Raw genomic sequence first — 13,727 nt, 5'->3', positions numbered from 1 at the left:
GCTACATGGGCTAACATGCCCAATCAGGGCTCACTAACTCACTCTACCCCAGACTTCCCCTTTGTCTCCTCAGAAACTGCTCCCTCAGAGATGGGGGATCCTTGCTCCTTAGAAACCGCTCCTTGCCACCTGCTGCTGTCTTTGCCCCATGCAGAGTCAGTCCTCTGCTTGTCCCTCCTGGGTAAATAAAATCTCCTTTTGCTGAGAATTCAGTGTCTGGGTGTGTTCTACACTGACCCAAGGCCCCTTCAAAATGACCTGTGTCCCCATCATCGGAAACACCTGTACCCAGGCTCAGCTCTGGACTCATCAGGACTCTGGCCAAATTCTGAGGACTTTCCTGCCCCTCCCCCGACGAGCAAAGAGCCTCAGCTAAGGCCACAACCTCAGTCTCACCACCTGCATCACAGAGTGGCGGTAACTGCCCTACATCATGTCCCCACGTCATTCACAGAACTGCTGCCTGGATTGGAAGGGGACAGGGTGTAGTGAGCATAGGGAGCACTCGGGAGAATCAGGGAGCACCAGGGAGCACTACCCGGCATCACCAGAGCACAGCGAGATCTGCCTCAGGCCCACCAAGGTTTAGGAAAAGCATTTTGTTTCACTTCACTTTCAAATACAAACCAACTGTGTTTTTTCTTCAATTAATTTTGGATGTGAGTAGAATTCTAAGTTTGGACAATACTGTCAGATAGTGTGGCAGCAGGAGTGTAATAGACCCCTGGACCTTAGCACAACTGACACCATGTTAGAGGCAACACTCTAACCTTAAAACTCAGCACATAGTCCCCAGCATCTGCCAAAATGGAAACAAATACCTAATCTGCCAAATACCTAGACCATAGCTTCAGGAAGATCCCTACATGTACTAACCTCGCTTTTTGGCTTCTCAGTACTGGAGTGTGACAACCTGGATGTGGTGTTTTGTGCATAAAAGACAAAGGGCTATGAGACTCGGGGCTGTGAGATTTGGGCAAGTTCCCTATGCAGCAGTATAGACTTTCTTTCTGCTTTAATGTGGTATTCTCTGGTGGCCTTAATCCAAACATGGAGGACCACGGAGACTATCAGATCTAGGAGATGCTGAGGTAGAAGCTCAGACGGAGGAGGGCAGGGAACCAAGTGCTTGCTGCATCCTCTCTGGTAGCCTAGAGGGCGACCAGCTACCCTGTGTTGCTGTCATATTAGCGGTTTAGGAAATACCTCAGAGCAAGCGCTTTTTCTCGCCAGCCTCTGGAGCCTTCCAAGGACATGGACACTAGCAATCAGACATGATTAATAACCAGAGAACTAGCAGGAAGCCACCTGTTGAACTGAGCACCTCACTGCCATGACAGCTGGACTTGTGGCACCCTCCTTAATTAATATTTTGAAGTCTCAACCCTCAGCATCTCAGGACACGACTGTACTAGAGCCTTTGCACAGGTAATTAAGGGACAACGAGACCAGCTGGGGATGTGGCGGATGCAGCATGACCTGTGTCTTAGAGAACAGTAGTTTAAGTCGCAGACACTTGAGCACACAGCAAGGCGTCCATGCACACCCAGGAAAGAAACTGACCGTGTTCACACCTTGACCCTGCTTCCAGAACACCAGCACATGGTTAAAGTAAGCCCCATTGTTCGAGCTAGCCACTCAGCCTGTGGTCCTCGGTTTCAGCAGCCTTTGTGAATGAATGCATCCTATTTTACAGAAGTTGAAAACCAGGTTGGTGACCCAGCTGTTCAAGGACAATGCAAAAATGTCAATCCAAGTTTGCCCCCGTCCAGTCTTATGACCTTTGTTCCACAGACTGAATGGGATCTGACAGTTAACAATGGCCTGTTTCCTCTGACCTATCTACCATTCAAGTATTGGAAAGTTCTATAGGAAAATAACTCCCAATCCCAGGAGAGTCGATGCCCGTATATGCCTAAAAACAGCAAAGTGGGTTCCCCAAAACGAGCACAACTGTTCCAAAAAGTGAATCATTTCCAGCAAATATTGATGACATAATTAGAGGGCTGGCCACCCAGGATCCCCTGGCCTGTCCATCAGGTACTTCTGGGCGTTATCAGACAAGGTTAAATAAAGGAGTGATAGGACAAGCCATTTCTAACAGCCATGCCTGTCTTCACTCTTTAAAAATCAATGATTCTGTAAATGCTCTGGCAATTGATTAAATATCAACCAGGCAGCAGCTGTTCTACGGCCTTGAAATAGAGATAGTGATCTGATCTAGGGAAGCAGCGTGAATAGCCTGCCGGACAGCCCGACAGCCCGACAGCCCGACAGCTGCTTGGGTTAGTCTTGGGGCATTGTGGGCTCTGTCTGTGCTAGGCATGGTAGGATTGATGGAAAATGTTACAATCTACCATCATGGACAACAAAGGAAAGTCTAGGAGTAGTTTGTAGTGTCAGGGACAGTGCTTTGAAGCTCAGGATACCCTAAAGAGGCACCTAGACCTCCTACGGTTCTTCACATAACTACATATGAAATGAAAAGAGTAAACTCTCTAAGCTGGACACCTCAGGCTACGCCAGCTCCATTCATTGAAAGAGCTTAGTCTCCATTCATTGGAAGAGCGAGGTCGGTGGTGACCCTCATCCATACAGGAAGTTTGCAAGCTGCTAAGAAACCTGTGTGCTCTCTCTGATGGGTCTCTGCCACTACTCCCAAGCGAAGAATTAATAAACTTTGTAATACTACGTCAGTCAACTCCACAAACGGAGTTCTCATCTATACCACACTTTAGAAGCAAAATCTCATGCCTTCCCCGCCCCTGTGTTCCCCCATATTCTTGTGTTTTCTGAACCCGTTCTCTACCAGGGACAGCCAAGTCAGTAGCAAGGCAAAGGATCTCACCTCAGAAGGGCGTTACTAGTCAGCAATGCAGACAGTAATGGAGAATGAACATTCTCCCATCTGCCCACACATCATCAGCCTAATGTCTGGGAAACACACTGTTTTCTCATTACCTAAATCCCCGTCTAAACAGATATTCATTTAGTGAGAGGCTTCACTAATGCAGCACCTTGGAAATTCAAAACAACACATTCTTTTTTTTTCTATAAAAAGAACTCCTGATAGGCAGAGCTGTATGTCTGGTATTTGAAAAACTGCTCCCCCTCCCCCGACACATATGCATATGCACACACACAGATTATGGCTTATTATTTTCTAAGATTTTCATTATACATAGCACTGTGTTACATAAGGACATTTTTATACAAATGCATACTGTACTCTGAACACATCCTTGCTTCTCAATTCCGCTTCCCTCTCTTTTCCCCCCAAGGAAGCTTCCTCTTTCCTGTCCTATGTATACACATCATTTGATTTATCACATAAAATCCAGTGTGACAGATAATCTTGGTTGCCAACTTGACACTCAACTGAAGAGTTGTCTCCATCAGATTAGCCTGTGAGCACATTTTCTTGACTGCTAATTGATGTAGGATGGCCCCGCCCACTGTGGGCGGTCCAGTCTCTAGGCAGGTGGGCCCCGGGCTGAATAAAAAAGAAAGCTGATATGAGTGAGCTTGGAAGAAAGCCAATAGGCAGCATTCGTCCATTGTTTCTACTTCAGCTCCTGCCCAGACTTCCCTCAAGGATGGACTGTAGATTGACGCAAACCTTTCCTCTCCAGGCTACTTTTGCTCCTCTCTTTTCTCACAGCAACTAGAAATCTGACTAGAGCATCCGGTAACCACAAATGAGAAAAGGCACGGTATTTGTCTGAGATGCTTCGCTTTGTATGACTATCTCCTGTTGCATCCACTTTTTTTTTAATGCAAACCACATTACTTTATTCTTTATGAGAGAACATTTTTCTTGTCTACACACACCCTGTTTTCTTTGTCCATTGCTCTGTTCTGGGACACCGTGATTGGTTTCCTAACTTAGCTACTGAGCGATGCTGTGATAACCACTGGTGAGTGAGTGCTCTAGGACATGTTTACTTAAACCTTAAGGGTTGGTAGACCTGGGTCACAGGGTAGATTTTTAAGCATTTTTTAAACTTTATTTATATTTCCATAGTAGCTGGGTTAGTTTATACACCTCCCAGTAATATGTAAGGGTTTCCTCTTGTCCGCATTCTTGCCAGACTATATTGTTTTCCTTTAAAAAAAATCTATTATAGAACCCAAGACAGCTGACAATGGATGACTGTTTAGACGTCAGTCTTCCTCGAAGGGCCAAAGCCACCATAATTTTATCTTTCTGTATCTTTCTAGGCACACTAGAACTTGAATTTTTGTTTTCAAAAGAGATACACTAATAATTAATTAATTAATTAAAATTAATTATTAAAAAACAGGATTTCTTTGTGTAGCCCTGGCTGTCTTGGAACTCAATCTGTAGACCAAGCTGGCCTTATACTCACAGAGATCCCCCTGCTTCTGCTTCCCAAGCTCTGGGATTACGAAGTAACAACATTCAGGGTTTCTAAACCGTCATCACTAAACATGCCCTGTATTTCATTAGAATGTCTAAGATGTGCTTGATGGCGTATTACTCTTACCCACTTGGAAATCTGAGGCAGGCAAATCCCAAATTCAAATATTACCTAGGTAGAAACTGGGTTCAAAGTCAGTTTGTGAAAATAATTAAAAACCTATCTTAAAAAAAAAGTTTTAATACAATAAGGGAAGGGAAACTGTGGCTGGGATGGCTAACTGGTTGGGACATATTGTATGAAAGAACAATCTATTTTTAATAAAAACTAATTAAAAATCTATTACAACTTTATTATAAGGACCTTACAAATAAAAAAGCATCTCACACACGCATAAGTGAAATTAACCATTCCCACAGTTTATACATCTTAATGAACCTCTATAGCTAGAATGGCCAGTCTGAAACAATGGGCCTTCATTTAATTTGTAAGTGTGTGGCAGTGTGTGTGTGTGTATGTGTGTGTGTGTGTGTGTGTGTGTGTGTGTGTGTTTGTATGGATGTGGGTATGTGTGTAGATTTGGGAACATGGAAGGAGAGAGCATCACACGCCCTGGAACTGGAGTTACAGGTGGTTGTGAGTCACAACACGGGTGTTGGGAGCTGAGTTTGGATCCTCTGCAAGAGCAGTGAGTGCCCTTATCACTGAGTCACGTCTCCAGCCATGTTATCTGTTTTCTTCACAATTGTCCCTGACAATGGTGAGGTGGACTTTCAGTGTAGTTCTGTATTGATGATCAGTGGGACTGAATGGTGTTTCATGTTCATTGATCATTTGTCTACCTTCTTTGGAGAACCGTTGAGGGTTTGTTGTTGCTCTTTGGTTTGGGGTTTTTGTTTGTTTGTTTTATTTCTCTGTATAGTCTAGATATTGATCCTCCATCAAATGTATGGCCAGCAAGAAGTTTTCTTCCATTCTATAGGCTGTTTCTTTACCCAATTGTTTCCTCCACTAAGCTGAGACTTTTCAGTTTCATACGGTCCCATATGTTGATATGTTTCCTGAGCGACTCTTATTTCCTTCTCTTCTGCTAGTGCTCTATGTAAGACGTCAAGGGTCACATTGAAAAAGAGTGGACACCCTTGCCTCTTTCCCCGCTTTATTAGAAATATTTTTGAGTTTTTCTCATTTAGTATAATCTTGACTATAGATTTGTCATTTATATCCTTTATGTCTTGTGGGTTTTTTTTTTTAATTCTTTGTATCTCCAGTACACATGTGACAGCAGACAACTCTGGTAACTGAATTCAGTCTAAGGGAATCTGATACTGTCTCTTGGTCTCTGCAGGCACCAGAAACCCAAGTGGTGCACAGACATACAGGCAAGCAGAACAACCATAATTCAGAAAATAGTACAGTAAATACTTTTAAACCTTTTTTAGAATTTGTTGAGATGATCCTGTGATTTCTGTCCTTGAATCCACATACATAATATATTACACTTATTGATTTGTATAAATCAAACTATCTTTGAATTTCTGAAATGAAGCCAACTTGGTCACACTTAATTATATTTTAGTCACATTCTTAAACTTCTTATGCAAATATTTCACTGAGAATTTTTGCCTCTATGTTCATGAAGGAGACTGGCATAGTTTTTCTCATTTGTTATTGTATCTTTGTCTGTTTGGGTATCAGAGTAATATTCATAAAAAAAGAATTTGGCAGCCTTCCTTCATTTTCTTAATGTATGTGAAATAGCTAGGATAAGTTCTCCTTTGAAGTCCTGGTGGCACTTACTCTGTCTTGTCCTGGACTAGTTTCAGTTGGCATTTTTTTATTACTATTTCTGTCTCATTGGTTGTTAGGAATCTGTTTAAATTGTTTATTTTAATTTTGGTTGTATGCACCTAGAAGTTTATTTTTTAAACATTTTCTACTCTAACGAGTCTAAGTTTTTTTTTTTTTTTTGTTTTTTTTTTTTTTTCCGGAGCTGGGGACCGAACCCAGGGCCTTGCGCTCGCTAGGCAAGCGCTCTACCGCTGAGCTAAATCCCCAACCCCGAGTCTAAGTTTTTAAAGTCCATCCTGATGATTTTTCTGCGTTTCATCTTTATCGGTTGTAACGTGTCCCTGTGTGGGGCATGCGCAAGACTGCGCGTGCGCATGTGGCGCCACGAGAGGATAATAGACGTCGCTATCATTTTCCACATTATTACTTCGAGATAGGGTCTCTCACTGAACCGGAAGCTTGCTAGTTCAGCAAGGCTGGCCGGTCAGTGAAAATCTCAGGATCTGCCAGTCCCTGGGGTTACAGACAGACGCAAGCCAGGCCTTGCTTTTTACACAGATGCTGGGGATTCAAATCCAGGTCTTCATATGTGCACCGTAAGTGCCGTTTTCCACAAAGCCATCTCCGCAGCTCCAATGACTCCACTTTCATCTCTGATTTTATTAATTTGCATCTTCTCTTTTCTTTACTTTGGCCAAGGGTTTCTCAGTCTTGTTTACCATTTCAATCATTTCATTGATTCTTTGCATGGTATTATATTGTCTATTTCTAGTTCATCGAGCTTCGCTTTGATCTTTATTCTGTCTTTCTGTCTACTAATTTGGGGTTTGCCTTGTTTATCAAGTTCCTAAGGTAGCCCACTAAATTGTTGTTAACCTGAGATCTCTCTGGTATTATAATATAGGAAGATGTAAGATTACTTTTCGCTTCTAGCACTGATTTCTCTGTATCACGTAGGTTTCGAATGTTGTAGTTTCCTTTACAAATTCCTTCCTCATCTCTTCAGTGATACATTCATCATTCAGTAATGTGTTATTTAATCTCTATGAGTTTGTGCATACTCTGCCATTTCTCTAGCTGTTGATTTTTAGCATTATTCCACTATGATCAGCTAGAATACGAGAAACTTCGATTATCCTATATTCAGACTTGTGTCCTATTGTACCATCTATCTTAGAGAAAAGGCCCGTTGGTGAGGACAACTGCCTCTCAATAACATTCTGTTGACAAGAACAAACATGCTGACGTCATTGACGCAACGGCCGTCTGAGATGAGCAGCAAGGAGGCTGATCTTGAGAAAAGAGCTCAGCTCACAAGCTCTCAGCTCACAGGAGCAGTGACCAGCCAACATCTGAACATGTCACTCAGGGTAGATAGCCCAGTCTTCTCAAGGCTAAGAGCTCTACCATCCTAAGGGAGGGGAACCCAACTTCCTCAAACAAGCGGAAACAGTACTGTTCCAGCGGAAGTCGTGTCCACTGGGCCGATGGGGTTGAGTAAACTGCACCCAGGTTGGTGAATGGTCCCAACTGTAAACCGAGCATACAACCATGCTTTATCTAATCAAGATTGAATGTCTAAAGACTTCCCAGGAGTGTTAGTTTCAGTCAGTGAACAGCAGAAGACGTGCTTTAAAAAGAAAAAGCCATGAAATATGGGACAGTTTATCAAACATCCTACCACAGAGAATTTTTCAATTCCTTAAATTGGAAGTTTAATAATAAGCAAGCCAGGTATTTTGCCTCCTGACAGAGAGTACCCCACTTTCTAAGAAGCAGATGGCCTGCCTGGTCCTTTCTGCTGGGACAGACTGCTAGCTAGTCTGTTCCCCGGAAGAGGTTTATCTTCAGACATACCAGAGGATCCACTGCACTCAACATTCGCTTCTCACAGGACAACAATGTGACTGCTCCTCTGAAGACCCAACAGTCTGAAGGCCTCCCAGGAGATCTGCTGCAGCCAGGGCAGCAAATCAGCAGCCTCTCTGCCCCTCTGAAGACCCCACAGTTGGAAGGTCCTACAGGAGGGCTGGTACAGCCAGGGACACAGGCCTACCAGGAGACCTGTGGCAACCCAGGGACAAAAGAGGCAGACTCTAGAGTCACCCAGACCAGCAAACACTAGGGATAACCAGATGGTGAGAGGCAAGCACAAGACCATAAGCAATAGAAGCCAATGTACGTGGGCATCATCAGAACCCAGTTCTCCCACCGCAGCAAGCCCTGAATACACTAACACACCTGAAAATCAGAAAGCTGACCTAAAATCCTATCTCATAAAGATAATAACGTCCTTTAAGGAAGATATAAATAACTCAATGAAAGAAATACAGGTAAACAGGTAGAAGCCCTTAAAGAGGAAACAAATAAATCCCTTAAAGAAATACAGGAAAACACAAACAGGTAAAGGAATTGAATAAAGTGGTCTAAGACCTAAAAGTGGAAGTAGAGACAATAAAGAAAACACAAATGGAGGCAAACCAGGAAATGGGAAAACTAGGAAAAAGGTCAGGAATTACAGATGTAAGTATCACCAACAGAATACAAAAGATAGAAGAGAGAATCTCAGGTGTAGATACCATAGAGGAGATTAACACAACAGTCAAAGAAAATTCAACACATAAAAAATTTCTAACTCAAAACATCCAGGAAATTCGGACACAATGAAAAGACCAAATCTAAGAATAATTGGAATAGAGGAGAACAAAGAATTCCAGCTCAAAGGACCTGAAAATGTCTTCAACAAAATCATAAAAGAAAACTTCCCCAACCTAAAGAAAGAGATGGCCATATTGGTACAAGAAGCCTACAAAACACCAAATAAATGGGACCAGAAAAGAAAATCCTGTTGTCACATAATAGTCAAAACACTAAATGCACAGAACAAAGAAGAATATTAAAAGCTGCAAGGGAAACAGGCCAACTAACATACAAAGGCAGACCTATCAGAATTACACCAGACTTCTCAATAGAAACTATGAAAGCCAGAAGAGCCTAGTCAGAAGTCATGCAGACTCTTAAGAGAACACAAATACCAGTCCAGGTTATTATACCCAGCAAAACTCTCAATCAACATAGATGGAGAAACAAAAATGTTCCAGAAAAAAATTCAAAGGAAAGCATCAATACAAGAAAGATACCTATACCAAAGAAAAGACAAGATATTAAGCATCTCACGACAAAGCCAAATGGAGAAAACCACAAGCACATAAAGCTACCTACAAAAGCAAATATAATAGGAACCAACAGTCATCTGTCTTAAGTATCTCTCAATATTAATGGATTCAACTCACCTATAAAAAGACATAAGCTAACAGACTGGATACGCAAACAAGATCCAGTATTTTGCTGCATACAAAAAACACACCTCATTAACAAAGACAGACATTATCTCAGAGTAAAAGAATGAAAAAGGGTCTACCAAGCAAATGGTCCCAAGAAACAAGCTGGAGTCGCCATCTTAATATCAAATAAAATAGACTTTCAACAAAAGTTATCAAGAGTGATGAGGAAGGACACTTCATATTCATCAAAGGGAAAAATCTACCAAGAGAAAATATCAATTCTGAACATCTATGCCCCAAATGGAAGGGCAGCCACATTCATAAAAGAAACTTTGGTAAAGTTCAAAACACGCATTGAACACCACAGGATAATAGTGAGGGACTTCAACACCCCACTCTCACCAATCGACAGGTCATTGAAACAGAAACTAAGCAGAGACACAGGGGAACTAATAGAGGTTATGAAACAAATGGATTTAACATATCTCCAGAACATTTCATCCTAAAACAAAAGAATACACCTTCACACATCATGGTATCTTCTCCAAAACAGACCATATAATTGGTCACAAAACAACCATCAACCAATACAAGAAGATTGAAATAATCCCATGCACCCTATCAGACCACCACAGCCTAAAGCTGGTCTTCAATAACAGAAAAAGCAACAGAAAACCCACACACATGTGGAAACTGAACAACTCTCTACTCAATGATAATTTGATCAAGGATGAAATAAAGAAATTAGGGGTTGGGGATTTGGCTCAGTGGTAGAGCGCTTGCCTAGGAAGCGCAAGGTCCTGGGTTTGGTCCCCAGCCCCAGAAAAAAGAAAAAAAAGAAAGAAAGAAAGAAAGAAAGAAAGAAAGAAAGAAAGAAGGAAAGAAAGAAATTAAAGACTTCCTGGAATTTAATGAAAATGTTGATACATCATACCCAAATCTATGGGCCACAATGAAAGCAGTGCTAAGAGGAAAATTCATAGCACTAAGCACACTGGTAAAGAAACTGGAGAGGTCTTACACTAGCAACTTAACAGCACACCTGAGAGCTCTAGAACAAAGAGAAGCAAATTCACCCAAGAGGAGTAGACCACAGGAAATAGTCAAACTCAGGGCTGAAATCAACCAAATAAGAGAACAATACAAAGAATCAGCAAAAACAAAAGTTGGTTCTTTAAGAGAATCAGCAAGATAGATAAACCCCTAGCCAAACTAACTAAAGGGCCCAGAGACAGTATCCAAATTAACAAAATCAGAAATGAAAAGGGAGACATAACAGAAATGGAGGAAATTCAAAAACTCATCAGATCCTACTACAAAAGCTTATATCAACAAAACTGGAAAATCTAGATGAAATGGATAGTTTTCTAGACAGATACCACAAACCAAAGTTAAATCAAGAGCAGGTAAACATTCTAAACAGGCCCATATCCCATAAGGAAATAGAAGTCATTAAAAATCTCCCAACCAAAAGAAGCCCAGGGCCAGATGGATTTAGTTCAGAATTCTACCAGACCTTCAAAGAAGACCTGATACCTATATTCCTCAAACTATTCCATAAAATAGAAACAGAAGGAACACTACCTAATCCATTCAATGAAGCCACAATTACTCTGATACCTAAACCACACAAGGACCCTACAAAAAAAAGAGAACTTCAGACCAATCTGCTTATGAATATTGATGCAAAAAATACTCAATAAAATCCTCACAACCCAAATCCAAGAACTCATCAAACCATCATTCACCACGATCAAGCAGGCTTCATCCCAGGGATGAAGGGTGGTTCAATATATGAAAATCCATTAACATAATTCACCATATAAACAAACTAAAAGAAAAAATCACATGACCACCTCCTTAGATGCAGAAAAAGCATTTGACAAAATACAACACCCCTTCGTGTTAAAAGTATTGAAGAGATCAGGAATTCAAGGCCCATACCTAACAGCCAATATCAAATTAAATGGAGAGATTCTTGAAGCTATCCCACTAAAATCTGGGACAAGACAAGGATGCCCACTTTCCCCATAACTATTCAATATAGTACTCAAAGTACTAGCTAAAACAATAATACAACAAAAAGAGATCAAGGGGATACAAATTGGCAAAAAAAGAAAGGTATCACTATTTGCAGCTGATATGATAGTATACATAAGTGACTCCAAATATTCTACCAGAGAACTTCTCCAGCTGATAAACAACTTCAGCAAAGTGGCCAGATATAAAATTAACTCAAATAAATCAGTAGCCTTCCTTTATACAAATGATGAACAGACTGAGAAAGAAATTAGGGAAACAATTCTCTTCACAATAACCACAGATAATAGAAAATATCTTGGGGTAACTCTAACCAAACAAGTGAAAGACTTTTTATAATAAGAACTTCAAGTCTCTCAAGAAAGAAATCAAAGATCTCAGAAAATGGAGAGATCCCCCATGCTCATGGATTGGCAGAATTAACGTAGTAAAAATGGTCATCCTACCAAAGGCAATCTATGGATTCAATGCAATCCCCATCAAAATCCCAACACAATTCTTCAAAGACATGGAAAGAACAATTCTCAAATTCATCTGGAAAGGCAAAAAACCCAGAATAGCAAAAATAATTCTTAATAATAAAAGAATGGCTGGGGGAATCATCATTGTTGACCTCAAGCTCTACTTCAGAGAAATAGTGATAAAAAACTACCTGGTATTGGTACAGAGACAGGCAAGTTAATGAATGAAACAGAATTGAAGACCCAGAAATAAAACCACACACTTACACACACTTGATCTTTGACAAAGAAGCCAAAAATATACAATGGATAAAAGAAAGCATCTTCGATAAATGGTGCTGGTCTAAGTGGATGTCTGTATGTAGAAAAATGTAACGACCCATATTTGTCACCATGCACAAAGCTCAAGTCCAAGTGGGTCAAGAACCTCAACATAAAACCAGACGCCCTAAATACAATAGAAGAGAAAGTGGGAAAGAGCCTTGAACTCATTGGCACAGGTAGAATTTCCCTAAACAGAACTCCAATGGCTCACGCTCTAGGATCAAGAATTGATAAAGAAAATGTGGTTCATTACTCAGCTATTAAGAACGAGGACATCCTGAGTTTTGCAGGCAAATGGATAGAACTAGAAAATGTCATCCCGAGTGACGTAGCTCAGATCCAAAAAGAATTGCATGGTATGTTCTCACTAATAAGTGGATAGAAACAGTGGGAAATGCTGCAGAAGACGGAGACTTAGTTTATAAGAATACTAGACTATGCTAATTACGAAGATTAACCCCTCTGCCCTCCTTTTTTTTTTTTTTTCATCATGATAAGTGCAAAGCCTACAAAAGCAAGGAGTATTTCTGGGAGGCACACCAAGTGTAAAGTGTAGGTGAATACTTTGCTTACAAAGGAAAAAGTTAAGCTGCACTTATAAAAGACCACAACATCTTTTTTTTTTTTTTTTGGTTCTTTTTTTCGGAGCTGGGGACCGAACCCAGGGCCTTGCGCTTCCTAGGCAAGCGCTCTACCACTGAGCTAAATCCCCAACCCCAACATCTTTTTTTTTAATCTTCACTCTATACTAGGGAATTAGACTGAGAAGAAAAAAAAATGTAACACCTTCAGTCATATTATCAAAAGGTGACCTTCTCCGTCCACTATCTCTGCGGCGCAGCCCATCTCCCAGTAGCGTTGCTGTCCCAGCTAAATGCAGAAATGTAGTTAGGAAAAACTAATTAACCATTGGATGGCACATGGAAAATCAATAGAAGAATAGAGTGACCTTCTTCTGCTTGTGGGCTCCTGTCCTCTCTTCCCAAGGGAAGGCAGAATGAACATCCATACTGTGAAGAGTGAAGACGCCACCGTCATCACCTCCTCATCTCTACAACCTGCCATCACCATGAAGGGGAGTCCACCCACAGCTGGGGTCACAGGTGTCACACAGCATCGCAGAACTGCGCATGACCTCACTGAGATGTCCCCCAGCAGCCAGGGGTGTGCTGAGGAGAGAATAGTGCAGTAAGAATCCAAGAAACGAATTCTACACCGTGTCCTTAAAATTGATGTGTTTGGTGAAGAAAGATAAAAGATATCTTTCAGAGCATAAAGGTGCTCCTGACAGAGTCCCTACTCATCTGCCTGGCCCCTCTCAAAGGCCTGGAGCTGGTCTTCCATGCTGGATCAAAAGCAGTAGAAGAGAACCAACTCTTTCCAGACCATGGTGAGAGCTTAGTGGACTCATTCAGATGTGAGGCTAAGTCTTTCATGTACTGCTG

The sequence above is a fragment of the Rattus rattus genome, chromosome 5, assembly GCF_011064425.1.
Source record: "Rattus rattus isolate New Zealand chromosome 5, Rrattus_CSIRO_v1, whole genome shotgun sequence".
Classification (NCBI taxonomy): Eukaryota; Metazoa; Chordata; class Mammalia; order Rodentia; family Muridae; genus Rattus; species Rattus rattus.
The sequence above is the reverse complement of the archived record's forward strand: the minus strand, read 5'-3'. Positions refer to the sequence as shown.